Genomic DNA, 15,660 nt, shown 5'->3' with positions numbered 1-15,660 from the left:
CCGTTGACGCCCCGCCGCCGCTCGCTCCGCTCCGGTCACCGCCGACCATCGCCGGCCGGCCGCACCTCGCCGCCCCACCGCGGCAACCTCGCCGCCCGGTGCCGGCGAGTGCCCCGCGAGCTCCTCCGACGTCCCTCGAAGGTCCGGCCGCCGTCTCTTCCGTCCCCGTCAAGTCCGGCGACGATTCCGGCGAACAGGTCCCGGCGAACCTCGTTTTCCGCGCCCCTGCTACAGTAACTCCGGCCGGATCTCAGATCTGGAAATATCCCGCGGTTGACTTTTGTTCCGAAACCCTAATTTTCTTGCATACTTTGACATGCCATAACTCTGCGTCTGTAGCTTTGGTTTGCGCATGTAGCATATAAAAATGTTCGTCTCGACCAGTACATCATTTCAAATCATTGCATCATTTTCATTTGAGTTCATCTTGATGCCCGAAATGCTGTTGGAAGAGGGCTATGTGAGAAATTTGGCAGATCTGTTTCATCAAATGGCATTTTGTCATTTTTGCCATGTTTAATTTGTGCATGATATGCTCCTGAGCTCTACATGAGTTTTGTTATATGTCATGTCATCTTTACATAGGTGCTTACCATGTATTTTTGTGATATTTGTGGTGACTAGCACGAGCTTGCAAAGTAGCGTAATCGGTAATGCTGATTTCAGGGACTTAGAATTTCACTAAGTCCTTGTCCTGATTTTGTCGTTATGCCATATGTTCATGTTGTTTCCTAGTGATCCATGCCTCTTTTGCGGATGATCATTAAGGATGATTTGTTAATATTGTGGTGCTCTATCCATCCATGTCTTTGTTTGCAATTATGGAGCACCCTAGCTTGAGTCAATCGAGCTCTACTTTTGCTATAAAGTGATCCTGGCAGATTGTTGACATGATTAGCGATTTTGCCGAGGATGTTGCTATTGATCCGTGCATCCTATGTTGTTGTTTTTGCCATGTCTAGCTTCTATGCCATGTCTTCTTGATGGGTGTATGCTTAGTTGGTCATTCCATGCTCTGTAGTGAGTGCATCGAGGTCGTAAACATGCCTACTCGTTAACTGATTTGCATGCTCCAGTTTTTCACGAAGTCTGAAATCTGTTTATATTTTTGCCATGTTCACATGCTTGCAATTGTATTTTCTTATCCCTTTTGGCTCAAGGTCACTAAGGGACTTTTGTTAAGTGCTTTGAGTACTTCATGCCATGCCTTGCTTTGCCATGTTAAGTTCCTGTAGCATATAGTTTTCATGTTCTAAAGTGTGCTTCCTGATGTTAAATTCCAGACTTGTGTTAATTTCACAAAGTCTGAAACCTGTTATCATTTGCACTTTTGCCATGCTTGTTTGAACCTGTTAATGGATGAATTAGCCGTAGCTCAGTGTTCATCTTTTGTCAAGCATCATGAGTGGACCCCTGCCATGTATTTTGTTGTCATGTTTGAGTGCTGTAGCACATTTATCTTGATGCATTTATTTGGTCACTTGCTGATTATTGCAGTCCGGTGCCATATTTGTTTTGCTTGCCATTTCCAAACCGTGCATCCGATTCCGGTGACCTTTATATCGATTTCAACCGAAATCACCTCACCTTTCCAGTGGCACTCTTGGATTTCCAAGTTGAGGCCAGGTTCAATCATTCCTTGTCAAATCTTGCATATGCATCCCATACCGCGTCCCGCATACCATACCATGTTCGCATCATGTTGTTTGAGCTTTGCACGTGGTTGATTGTGTTCTGTTTGCTTGTTGTTCTTGTTTGGGTAGAGCCGGGAGACGAGTTCATGAATGAGGAGCCCGTTGAGTTCGCTTACGAGGATCAAGTCAACTCTGACAACTTTGCAGGCAAGATGATCATACCCTCGAAATCACTTCTATCTTTGCTTGCTAGATGCTCGCTCTTTTGCTATGCCTATGCTACGATGCCTACCACTTGCTTATCATGCCTCCCAAATTGCCATGTCAAACCTCTAACCCACCATGTCCTAGCAAACCGTTGATTGTCTATGTTACCGCTTTGCTCAGCCCCTCTTATAGCGTTGCTAGTTGCAGGTGAAGATTGAAGATCGTTCCTTATTGGAACATTGTTTATTGTTGGGATATCACTATATTATCTTATTATCTTAATGCACCTATATACTTGGTAAAGGGTGGAAGGCTCGGCCTTATGCCTAGTGTTTTGTTCCACTCTTGCCGCCCTAGTTTCTGTCATATCGGTGTTATGTTCCCGGATTTTGCGTTCCTTACGCGGTTTGGTTATAATGGGAACCCCTTGACAGTTCGCCTTGAATAAAACTCTTCCAGCAATGCCCAACATTGGTTTTACCATCCGCCACCTAGCCTTTTTCCCTTGGGTTTCGCGGACTCAAGGGTCATCTTTTTTTTAACCCCCCCCCGGGCCAGTGCTTCTCTAAGTGTTGGTCCAACTGAGCGATGTCCGGGGCTACCAGGGGCAACTCTGGGCTGGCCTACCCGACGTCTGGCTCATCTGAGTGTGCCGTGAGAACGAGATATGTGCAGTTCCTATCGGGATTTGTCGGCACATTCGGGCGGTGTTGCTGGACTTGTTTTACCATTGTCGAGGATGTCTTGTAACCGGGATGCCGAGCCTGATCGAAATATCTCAGGAGAAGGAATATCCTTCGTTGACCGTGAGAGCTTGTGATGGGCTAAGTTGGGACTCCCGTGTAGGGATTTGAACTTTCGAAAGCCGTGCCCGCGGTTATGGGCAGATGGGAATTTGTTAATGTCCGGTTGTAGATAGCATGAAACTTTACTTAATTAAAATGAATCAACCGCGTGTGTAACCGTGATGGTCTCTTCTCGGCGGAGTCCGGGAAGTGAACACGGTGTTGGAGTAATGTTTGACGTAGGTTGTTCTAGGATCACTTCTTGATCATAGTTGTTCGACCGTGCTTTTGCCTTCTCTTCTCGCTCTCTTTTGCGAACAGGTTAGCCACCATATATGCTAGTCGCTTGCTGCAACTCCACATATTACCTTGCCTTTACCTATAAGCTTAAATAGTCTTGATCGTGAGGGTGCGAGATTGCTGAGTCCCCGTGACTCACAGATTACTTCCAAAACCAGTTGTAGGGACCGATGATACCGTTCCAGACGATGCGCTTGAGCTCAAGTGGGAGTTCGATGAAGACTCTCGCCGTTACTATGTGTCTTTCCCAGATGATTAGTAGTGGTGCCTAGTTGGGGCGATCGGGGACCGTGTCGCATGTGGGGGTTGATCTTTATTTTGGTACCCTAGTCGGACCATGAGTGTATTGGATGATTGTAATGTTATTCATGTATTTGTGTGACGTGGCGAGTGTAAGCCAACTATGTATCATTTCCTTTTTATCTATTTACATGGGTTGTTGTGAAGATTACCTTACTTGCGACATTGCTTTCAATGCGGTTATGCCTCTAAGTCGTGCTTCGACACGTAGGAGATATAGCCGCATCGAGGGCGTTACAAGTTGGTAATCAGAGCCTTCCCCGACCTTAGGAGCCCCCTGCTTGATCGAATCGTTGGCGTTGTTGAGTCTAGAAAAATGTTTGGAGTCATTTAGGATTATATATATCGGAGAGTTTAGGAATTCTTTTTACTCCCCAGTCCCTTCATCTCTCTGGTGAGGTATCCTGACGTAGAGTTTTGACTCTTCTCTTCTCAAATTTCACTAAAAAAAATTTAGGATCACGCGGGTATCTTGGAATCGTTCCGATCGATTTGTGACGAGAACATTGTTCATGGTGCCTCCTGTCATTTAGGGGTTGTGGCAGTGTCCCGGAGAGTTGAGCTCCGAGGTGTTGCCGTCACAATTTTATCGTTGAGATTCTGGAATACCTGAGTTTCGCCGACATCGAAAATCTCTTTTATGCAGTTGTTGGTGAGATAACCTCGGCGCCACCCAGTACTGGGGCGGGAGTTCGGGAGTATTGCCATAACTTGTATAACGGATGCTTTTCGAAGGTTGAGGTAGATGATTTCCGAAGTTTTTCTCGGTTATGTGTTGAAGGAAGGATACAGTGTTGGGGAACGTAGTAATTTCAAAAAAATTCCTACGCACACGCAAGATCATGGTGATGCATATAAACGAGAGGGGAGAGTGTTGTCTACGTACCCTCGTAGACCGGAAGCGGAAGCGTTAGCACAACGCGGTTGATGTAGTCGTACGTCTTCACGGCCCGACCGATCAAGCACCGAAACTACGGCACCTCCGAGTTCTAGCACATGTTCAGCTCGATGACGATCCCCGAACTCCAATCCAGCAAAGTGTCGGGGAAGAGTTCTGTCACCACGACGGCGTGCTGATGATCTTGATGTTCTACCGTCGCAGGGCTTCGCCTAAGCACCGCTACAATATTATCGAGGATTATGGTGGAGGGGGGCACCGCACATGGCTAAGAGAACGATCACGAAGATCAACTTGTGTGTCTAGAGGTGCCCCCCTGCCCCCGTATATAAAGGAGCAAGAGGGAGGCCGGCCGGCCCTTGGGGTGCGCCAAGGAGGGGTGAGTCCTCCTCCTAGTAGGAGTAGGACTCCCCTTTCCTAGTCCAACTAGGAAGAGAGAAGGGGGAAGGAAAGAGAGGGAGAGGGAGAGGGAAAGAGGGGCCGCGCCCCCTCCCCTAGTCCAATTCGGACTCCTCATGGGAGGGGGCGCGCCACCTCCTGGGCTGCTGCCCTCTCTCTCCCCTCAGGCCCACTAAGGCCCAATACTTCCCCGGGGGGTTCCGGTAACCCTTCCGGCACTCCGGTTTTCTCCGAAATCACCCGAAACACTTCCGGTGTCCGAATATAGTCGTCCAGTATATCGATCTTTATGTATCGACCATTTCAAGACTCCTCGTCATGTCCGTGATCATATCCGGGACTCCGAACAACCTTCGGTACATCAAAATATATATACTCATAATGAAACTGTCATCGTAACGTTAAGCGTGCGGACCCTACGGGTTCGAGAACAATGTAGACATGACCGAGACACGTCTCCGGTCAATAACCAATAGCGGAACCTGGATGCTCATATTGGCTCCTACATATTCTACGAAGATCTTTTATCGTTCAGACCGCATAACAACATACGTTGTTCCCTTTGTCATCGTTATGTTACTTGCCCGAGATTCGATCGTCGGTATCTCAATACCTAGTTCAATCTCGTTATCGGCAAGTCTCTTTACTCGTTCCGTAATACATCATCTCGCAACTAACTCATTAGTTGTATTGCTCGCAAGGCTTAAGTGATGCGCATTACCGAGAGGGCCCAGAGATACCTCTCCGACAATCGGAGTGACAAATCCTAATCTCGAAATACGCCAACCCAACATGTACCTTTGGAGACACCTGTAGAGCACCTTTATAATCACCCAGTTACGTTGTGACGTTTGGTAGCACACAAAGTGTTCCTCCGGCAAACGGGGGTTGCATAATCTCATAGTCACAGGAACATGTATAAGTCATGAAGAAAGCAATAGCAACATACTAAACGATCGGGTGCTAAGCTAATGGAATGGGTCATGTCAATTGATACGTCTCCGTCATATCTACTTTTCCAAACACTTTTGCCCTTGTTTTGGACTCTAACTTGTATGATTTGAATGGAACTAACCCGGACTGATGCTGTTTTCAGCAGAATTGCCATGGTGTTGTTTTATGTGCAGAAAACAAAAGTTCTCGAAATGACCTGAAACTCCACGGAATATCTTAGAATAAACAATAAAAAATCCTCGCCAAAGATGAAGACCAGGGGGCCCACACCCTGTCCACGAGGGTGGGGGGCGCGCCCCTCCCCCCTGGGCGCGCCCCCCTACCTCGTGGGCCCCCTGGTGGCCCTCCGACGCCAACTCCAACTCCATATATTGGCTTTCGAGGAGAAAAAAATCAGAGAGAAAGTTTCATCGCGTTTTACGATACGGAGCCGCCGCCAAGCCCTAATCTCTCTCGGGAGGGCTGATCTGGAGTCCGTTCGGGGCTCCGGAGAGGGGGATTCGTCGCCGTCGTCATCATCAACCATCCTCCATCACCAATTTCATGATGCTCACCGCCGTGCGTGAGTAATTGCATCGTAGGCTTGCTGGACGGTGATGGGTTGGATGAGATTTATCATGTAATCGAGTTAGTTTTGTTAGGGTTTGATCCCTAGTATCCACTATGTTCTGAGATTGATGTTGCTATGACTTTGCTATGCTTAATGCTTGTCACTAGGGCCCGAGTGCCATGATTTCAGATCTGAACCTATTATGTTTTCATGAATATATGTGAGTTCTAGATCCTATCTTGCAAGTCTATAGTCACCTACTATGTGTTATGATCCGGCAACCCCGAAGTGACAATAATCGGGACCACTCCCGGTGATGACCATAGTTTGAGGAGTTCATGTATTCACTATGTGTTAATGCTTTGTTCCGGTTCTCTATTAAAAGGAGGCCTTAATATCCCTTAGTTTCCAATAGGACCCCGCTGCCACGGGAGGGTAGGACAAAAGATGTCATGCAAGTTCTTTTCCATAAGCACTTATGACTATTTACGGAATACATGCCTACATTATATTGATGAACTGGAGCTAGTTCTGTATCACCCTATGTTATGACTGTTACATGATGAACCACATTCGGCATAATTATCCATCATTGATCCGGTGCCTAGGAGTTTTCCATATACTGGTTTACGCTTATTTACTTTTCCGTTGCTACTGTTACAATCACTACAAAAATACCAAAAACTTTACTTTTGCTGTCTTTACTTTGTTACCGTTATCACCACTATCATATTACTTTGCTACTAAAAACTTTGCTGCAGATACTAAGTTTCCAGGTGTGGTTGAATTGACAACTCAGCTGCTAATACTTGAGAATATTCTTTGGCTCCCCTTGTGTCAAATCAACAAATTTGGGTTGAATACTCTACCCTCGAAAACTGTTGTGATCCCCTATACTTGTGGCTTATCAAGACCTTTTTCTGGCGCCGTTGCTGGGGAGCATAGCTCTATTCTTTGAGTCACTTGGGATTTATATCTGCTGGACACTATGAAGAACTTGAAAGACGCTAAGACAAAAATTTATCCCTCAAGTACGAGGGGAGGTAAGGAACTGCCATCTAGCTCTGCACTTGATTCACCTTCTGTTATGAGTAAGCTAGCGACACCTAAACCTACCACTGCTATGAATTCTGATATGTCGCATGTTATTGATGATGCCACTTTTGCTATGCATGATACTTATGATGAAACTACTTCTATGCTTGATACTACTGTGCCACTTGGTGAATTTCTAGATGAGCAAATTTCTAAGTCTAGAGAAAGAGAAATTAGTGAACCTGAACACGATGATGTTAGTGATGATGAACCTATGCCTGTTATTCCTGAGGGTTATCTTTTCAATAATGAACCTTATGAAGCTATTCTTGCTTGTCCGGATAAACCTGAACGTAAGAGGTTACTAATTAAGTGGAGTAAGGAATCTTTTAGAGGTAGGATGAGACCCGACCCTGCTTTTGCTACTTCACCTATCTGTGTTCCTGATCGGGATTATTATGATATTACTGTTGATCCAGATATAATTACTTTGGTTGAATCTGATCCTTTTTATGGCTATGAATCTGAAACTGTTGTGGCACATCTTCGTAAGTTAGATGAAATAGCCGCCCTGTTTACTAATAATCTGAGATCGCGCCACTTTTATATACTCAAAATATTTCTGTTCTCATTAAAGGGTGATGCTAAGAAATGGTTTAATTCTCTTGATCCTGCCTGTGTGCAAAGTCCCCAGGATATGATTTATTACTTCTCTGCTAAATATTTCCCTGCTCATAGAAACAAGCTGCTTTGAGGGAAATATACAATTTTGTGCAAATTGAAGAAGAGAGTCTCCCACAAGCTTGGGGGAGGCTTCTCAAGTTACTTAATGCTTTGCCTGATCATCCTCTTAAGAAACCTGAAATATTGATATCTTTTATAATGGACTAACTAATGCTTTCAGAGATTACCTGGATAGTTGTGCTGGTTCTCTTTTCAGGGAAAGAACACCAGATAACGCTGAAATTTTATTGAATAATATGTTGGCAAATGAAAATAATTGGGCACCTCTTGAGCCACCTCCCGAGCCAGCTCCTGAGCCAATTACTGAGCCTATTCCTAAACCAACTCCGAAGAAGAGAGGTGTTCTATTTCTCAGTCCCGAAGATATGCAAGAGGCAAAGAAATCTATGAAAGAAAAAGGTATTAAAGCTGAAGATGTTAAGAATTTACCTCCTATTGAAGAAATACATGGTCTTAATTTACCGCCTGTTGAATAAGTATATGATCTCAATTACTTATTTACTGAAGAACCTCCCGATATCCCGACACAGGTAGTAAAGGTAAATTCTCTCTATAGATATGATAAAGTTGAAGTCCCTCCTACTAAAATTGCTAGTCAGTGCTTGGATGAGTTTGATGACTTTATGTTTAAGCAAGATGACTTTAATGCTTATTTTGGTAGACAATTAAAGCAGGATACTTTTATGATTAAACGCTTGGGTGATTATATAGATAATATTAGAGGTGAACTTAAACTTGTTAGCAAACATGCTTCTATGGTTACCACTCAAGTAGAACAAGTACTTAAAGCTCAGAAAGAAATGCTTGATGAAATGAATAGTAAGAAAAGTGATTATGCTGTTAGAGTGGCTACTAGAACTGGTAGAATGACTCAGGAACCTTTGTATCCTGAAGGCCACCCTAAGAGAATCGAGCAAGATTCTCAAAGAAATAATATTGATGCACCTAGTTCTTCTAAAAGGAAGAAAAAGAAAAATGATAGAACTGTGCAAACTTCTAGTGAACCTATTGCTGAACCACCTGATAATCCAAATGATATCTCTATGTCTGATGCTGAAACACAATCTGGTAATGAACATGAACCTAGTGAAAATGTTAATGATGATGTTCATGACGATGCTCAACCTAGTAATGATAATGATGTAGAAGTTGAACCTGCTGTTGATCTTGATAACCCACAATCAAAGAATCAACGTTATGATAAAAGAGACTTCGTTGCTAGGAAACACGGTAAAGAAAGAGAACCATGGGTTCAGAAACCTATGCCTTTTCCTCCGAAACCATCCAAGAAAAAGGATGATGAGGATTTTGAGCGCTTTGCTGAAATGATTAGACCTATCTTTTTGCGTATGCGATTGACTGATGTGCTCACAACAAATCCTTATGCTAAGTATATGAAGGATATCATTACTAATAAAAGAAAGATACCGGAGGCTGAAATTTCCACCATGCTTGCTAGCTACACTTTTAAGGGTGGAATACCAAAGAAACTTGGAGATCCAGGAGGACCTACTATACCATGCTCCATTAAAATAAATTATGTTAAAACTGCTTTATGTGATCTTGGAGCCGGTGTTAGTGTTATGCCTCTCTCTTTATATCGTAGACTTGACTTGAATAAGTTGACACCTACTGAAATATCTTTGCAAATGGCTGATAAATCAACTGCTATACATGTCGATATTTGTGAGGATGTACCTGTTGTGGTTGCAAACGTTACTATTTTAACGGACTTTGTTATTCTTGATATTCCCGAGGATGATAGTATGTCTATTATTCTTGGAAGACCTTTCCTTAATACTGCAGGGGCTGTTATTGATTGCAACAAAGGCAATGTCACTTTTCATGTTAATGGTAATGAGCATACGGTGCACTTTCCGAGGAAACAACCTCGAGTTTATAGTGTCAACTCTATTGGAAAAATTCCATCGATTATATTTGGAGGTTTTGAATTTCCTCTTCCTATTGTCAAAAAGAAATATGATATACTTATTTTTGGGGATGTCCATATCCCCGTTGAGGTAACATAGTGTTATTCGTAATTTCTCCGGTTCCATGATTATCGGAATGAGTTTGTTAACAAGACTTGATCAACCTTGTTAGTGGATTCTTTTTGATGAGCATGAGATGGATGAAACTAGAAGCACAACCTTCTGTACCCTCTTTATATTTTCTGTTCTTTAGTAGAAATAAAGTAAAATAGTATTTTTCTGTCTGTTTCCTGACTTATCCGTGCAATATAAAAATATCCCGAAAATAAAAGTCCTCAGAATGCCATGCCAATTTAATATGATTTTTTCGGGAATATTTAAGGATTTTTAGTGCAAAAATTACCGCGGGGGAGCTGCCACCTGGTCACGAGGGTGGAGGGCGCGCCCTACCCCCCTGGCACGCCCCCCTGCCTCGTGGGCCCATGGTGGCCCTCCTCCACTTATTCCTGCACCCATCTTCTTCCTCTATCTCGCACAAACCCGAAAAACCAACTCAAGCTCATGTTCCAGCAACTTTTGCTGCGATTTTCGATCTCCTTGCTCAAAGCACCTCTCGCAAAACTGCTTGGGGAGATTGTTCCTTGGTATGTGACTCCTCCATTGGTCCAATTAGTTTTTGTTCTAGTGCTTTATTCATTGCAAATTTGTGCTGCATAGGTGACCATGTTCTTGAGCTTGCATGTCAAATATATATGGTTCCAAGTAGTTCTAATGCTTGATATATGCTCTAGGCACTTGTATGAGTAGTTGCTATTAATCTTATTGAAGTTGGTTCACTTTTGTTTGAAGTTACTAAAAATTTCAGAATTATTTTCAGAGAAAACAATATGCTTAGGAGGATGTTCCAAGGTGGTTCTTCAAGGAAGCAAGGTCCCAGACTTGCAATGCGTGATGGTGACGAGGAACCACCAAGAGACACTCTCGTGAGGCCCTGTGAATGGCCTTCGGAAAATTTTATGAATCAAGTGGGAATTAAAGAAGAATTTTACGCATATGTGCGTAATGCCGGTCTTGAGGACTTTGAAGCTGATAAATGCCCCCAGTATCGTTATCTCACAAGTTCATTTGTGGGGAGGTTTGATTATTCATCTTCGCGTAATTCTCCTTCAGTCATGTTTGACCTTTATGACAAGTCTTATACCATGGACTTAGAGGATTTCACTCATGCATGCAAACTTCCATCTTGGGGTAGTATCAGGGATCCCCCTAAATCTGAATATAGAGATTTTCTTGCTAGAATAATTGTGGGGGAATCTAGAGATATAGCACAGGCCACTATAGGGAGCATTCACTTTCCTGCTATACATTATTTTGCTCTCTTCATTGGTAGATGTATAACTGCTAAGGGTGAAGCATGTCACATGTGTGCCCCTAATCTCAGCATTCTCAGAAGTGCTGTGTTAGGGGACCAAGCTTATCATATGGGAGCCATTGTAGCTCGTAGGTTGCATCTTAATAGACGTAACGGAGATTTCTTTGGAGGAATTTATGCAACCCGCTTAGCTAATTTTCTTGATGTAGACATTCGTGAGGGTGATGTGGAGTTTCCCACTTCTTATTTAGATCTTGATCCTATGTTTTCCCACCAGTTCATTGAGAGGACTGGACCACCTTACCAGTATCGACTAATCTTTGACAGACGGCGTGTGGTCCGTGTTGCTCTTCCTGCTCCTACCTTCTTTGATTTTCAGGCGAGAGGAAGATATATTATTACCAGAGAGGAGGCAGATGAGTACGAGAGGGGAGTGGAAGCAGCCCGACGCCGTGCTGCTGCTCAGCAGGCGGTAGCCGCTGCATCGCAGTACGACCCCAGCTTCACCTACGGATATCAGCCAGGTTATCCCTGGCAATAGACCAACTTAGGCGAAAAGCCTAAGCTTGGGGGAGTACGTATTTCCCATCGACATTACATTCATGTTCACACTCATTGCTAGATGTCGGTGCTCATACTCTTTCATTGTAATATCCATGTTAGTTTAAATTTATTTTTCTAGCTTTCCTCTTGTGTGTTTGATAAACCTTAAGAAAAAAAAAGAAAAAAAATTAGTGTTAGTCTACTTTCCATGCTTGTAGTAGAATTAAAAAGAAAACCCAAAAATATTTCCCGTCCTTCTTTTGCTTGTTGGGAGCTTTCCCGTGTAAATAGTTTTTATTTTTTCTTTTCCTTTCTTTGGGGGTCGAGAAGACTATATTGAAAATGCTTAGTGGCTCTTATATGCATGATTGTTTATTTAACTTAGAGCCCATATTACTTGTCTTCTCTCTTGAGTTGAATGCTTGCAGTTTTCAGCTTAGTCCAATGCACGTGCACTCTTATTATTATACACACCGTTCGGTCGTGCAAGTGAAAGGCAATAATGATGATATATGATGGACTCATTGGGATGAGAAAAGCTGGTATGAACTCGACCTCTCTTGTTTTTGTAAATATGATGATTCATCGTTCCTGATTCAGCTATTATGAAGTAAACATATTTGCAATGACATTTAGAGATTATAGTTGCTTGTGCCATGCTTGATTAGCTATGAGTTATAATGGTTAACCTTGCGTGCCAACATGCTATTGAGATGATTATGATGTGGTATGATAAGATGGTATCCTCCTTTAAATGAATTGAGTGACTCGACTTGGCACATGTTCACGCATGTAGTTGAATCAAATCAACATAGCCTTCATGATATTTATGTTCATGGTGGATTATATCCTACTCATGCTTATATTCGGTGTGAATTAATTTTAATGCATGTTTACGACTGTTTTCGCTCTCTCAGTTGGTTGCTTCCCAGTCTTTTGCTAGCCTTCACCTGTACTAAGCGGGAATACTGCTTGTGCATCCAAACTCCTTAAACCCCAAAGTTGTTCCATATGAGTCCACTATACCTTCCTATATGTGGTATCTACCTGCCGTTCCAAGTAAATTTGTTTGTGCCAAACTCCAAACCTTCCAATGAAATTCTGTTTTGTATGCTCGAGCAGCTCATGTGCAACTATGGCTGCCTATATCTTCCATGCTAGGTGGGTTATTCTCAAGAGGAGTGGACTCCGCTCCTCATTCACGAGAAAGGGCCGGTAACCGGGATGCCCAGTCCCATGATACAAAAAGATCAAAGCAAATCAAAATAATTAAACAAAACTCCCCCTGGGACCCATTGAATGTTGGAGGCACTCGTTGTTTCGAGCAAGCCATGGATTGATGCTTGTGGAGGAGGGGGAGTATAAACCTTTACCATTCTGTTTGGGAACTGCCTATAATGCATGTAGTATGGAAGATACAGCCATCTCATAGTTGTTACGTTGACAGTGAAAGTATGCCGCTCAAAATATTATTTATCTCTATTTCAAAAATCGAGCTCTGGCACCTCTACAAATCCCTGCTTCCCTCTGTGAAGGGCCTATCTATTTACTTTTATGTTGAGTCATCACCCTTCTTATTAAAAAGCACCCGCTGGAGAGCACACTGTCGTTTGCATTCATTATGATTGGTTTATATTGGGTATGACTTGACTGGATCTCTTTTACCATGAATTACAATGTTTAGTCAGTCCTTGATCTTTAAAGGTGCTCTGCATTTATGTTTTGCGGTCTCATAATGGGCTAGCGAGATACCATTTTGTTATATCATGTTATGATTATTTTGAGAAAGTGTCGTCATCCGAGTTTTATTATTATGGCTCGCTAGCTGATTATGCTATTAATATGAGTAATTGTGAGACCTACGTGTTATTGTGAGTATGGTTAGTTCATAATAATTGCTGAAACTTGAATGCTGGCTTTTCATGTTTACAACAACAAGAGCAAACAGAGTTTGTAAAAGTTTTTCCTTTTCTCTTTCAGTTTGTCAACTGAATTGCTTGAGGACAAGCAAGGGTTTAAGCTTGGGGGAGTTGATATGTCTCCGTCGTATCTACTTTTCCAAACACTTTTGCCCTTGTTTTGGACTCTAACTTGTATGATTTGAATGGAACTAACCCGGACTGACGCTGTTTTCAGCAGAATTGCCATGGTGTTGTTTTATGTGCAGAAAACAAAAGTTCTCGGAATGACCTGAAACTCCACGGAATATCTTAGAATAAATAATAAAAAATCCTCGCCAAAGATGAAGACCAGGGGGCCCACACCCTGTCCACGAGGGTGGGGGCGCGCCCCTCCTCCTGGGCGCGCCCCCCTACCTTGTGGGCCCCCTGGTGGCCCTCCGACGCCAACTCCAACTCCACATATTGGCTTTCGAGGAGAAAAAAATCAGAGAGAAAGTTTCATCGCGTTTTATGATACGGAGCCGCGCCAAGCCCTAATCTCTCTCGGGAGGGCTGATCTGGAGTCCGTTCGGGGCTCCGGAGAGGGGGATTCGTCGCCGTCGTCATCATCAACCATCCTCCATCACCAATTTCATGATGCTCACCGCCGTGCGTGAGTAATTGCATCGTAGGCTTGCTGGACGGTGATGGGTTGGATGAGATTTATCATGTAATCGAGTTAGTTTTGTTAGGGTTTGATCCCTAGTATCCGCTATGTTCTGAGATTGATGTTGCTATGACTTTGCTATGCTTAATGCTTGTCACTAGGGTCCGAGTGCCATGATTTCAGATCTGAACCTATTATGTTTTCATGAATATATGTGAGTTCTAGATCCTATCTTGCAAGTCTATAGTCACCTACTATGTGTTATGATCCGGCAACCCCGAAGTGACAATAATCGGGACCACTCCCGGTGATGACCATAGTTTGAGGAGTTCATGTATTCACTATGTGTTCATGCTTTGTTTCGGTTCTCTATTAAAAGGAGGCCTTAATATCCCTTAGTTTCCAATAGGACCCCGCTGCCACGGGAGGGTAGGACAAAAGATGTCATGCAAATTTCTATGTCAACAATGCTCTGCATGGAGCTATTCTAGCTAATTGCTCCCACTTTCAATATGTATCCAGATTGAGACTTAGAGTCATCTGGATCAGTGTCAAAACTTGCATCGACGTAACCCTTTACGACGAACCTTTTGTCACCTCCATAATCGAGAAACATATCCTTATTCCACTAAGGATAATTTTGACCAATGTCCAGTGATCTACTCCTAGATCACTATTGTACTCCCTTGCCAAACTCAGGGCAGGGTATACAATAGGTCTGGTACACAGCATGGCATACTTTATAGAACGTATGACTAAGTCATAGGGAATGACTTTTATTCTCTCTCTATCTTCTGCCGTGGTCGGGTTTTGAGTCTTACTCAACTTCACACCTTGTAACACAGGCAATAACTTCTTCTTTGGCTGTTCCATTTTGAACTACTTCAAAATCTTGTCAAGGTATGTACTCATTGAAAAACTTATCAAGCATCTTGATCTATCTCAATAGATCTTGATGCTCAATATGTAAGCAGCTTCACCGAGGTCTTTCTTTGAAAAACTCCTTTCAAATATTCATTTATGCTTTGCAGAATAATTCTACATTATCTCCGATCAACAATATGTCTTTCACATATACTTGTCAGAAATGCTGTAGTGTTCCCACTCACTTTCTTGTAAATACAGGCTTCACCGCAAGTCTGTATAAAACTATATGCTTTGATCAACTTATCAAAGCGTATATTCCAACTCCGAGATGCTTGCACCAGTCCATAGATGGATCGCTGGAGCTTGCATATTTTGTTAGTACCTTTAGGATTGACAAAACCTTCCGGTTGCATCATATACAACTCTTCTTTAATAAATCCATTAAGGAATGCAGTTTTGTTTATCCATTTGCCAGATTTCATAAAATTCGGCAATTGCTAACATGATTCGGACAGACTTAAGCATAAATACGAGTGAGAAACTCTCATCGTAGTCAACACCTTGAACTTGTCGAAAAACTTTTTGCGACAATTC

The sequence above is a fragment of the Triticum dicoccoides genome, chromosome 6A, assembly GCF_002162155.2.
Source record: "Triticum dicoccoides isolate Atlit2015 ecotype Zavitan chromosome 6A, WEW_v2.0, whole genome shotgun sequence".
Lineage (NCBI taxonomy): Eukaryota > Viridiplantae > Streptophyta > Magnoliopsida > Poales > Poaceae > Triticum > Triticum dicoccoides.
The sequence above is the reverse complement of the archived record's forward strand: the minus strand, read 5'-3'. Positions refer to the sequence as shown.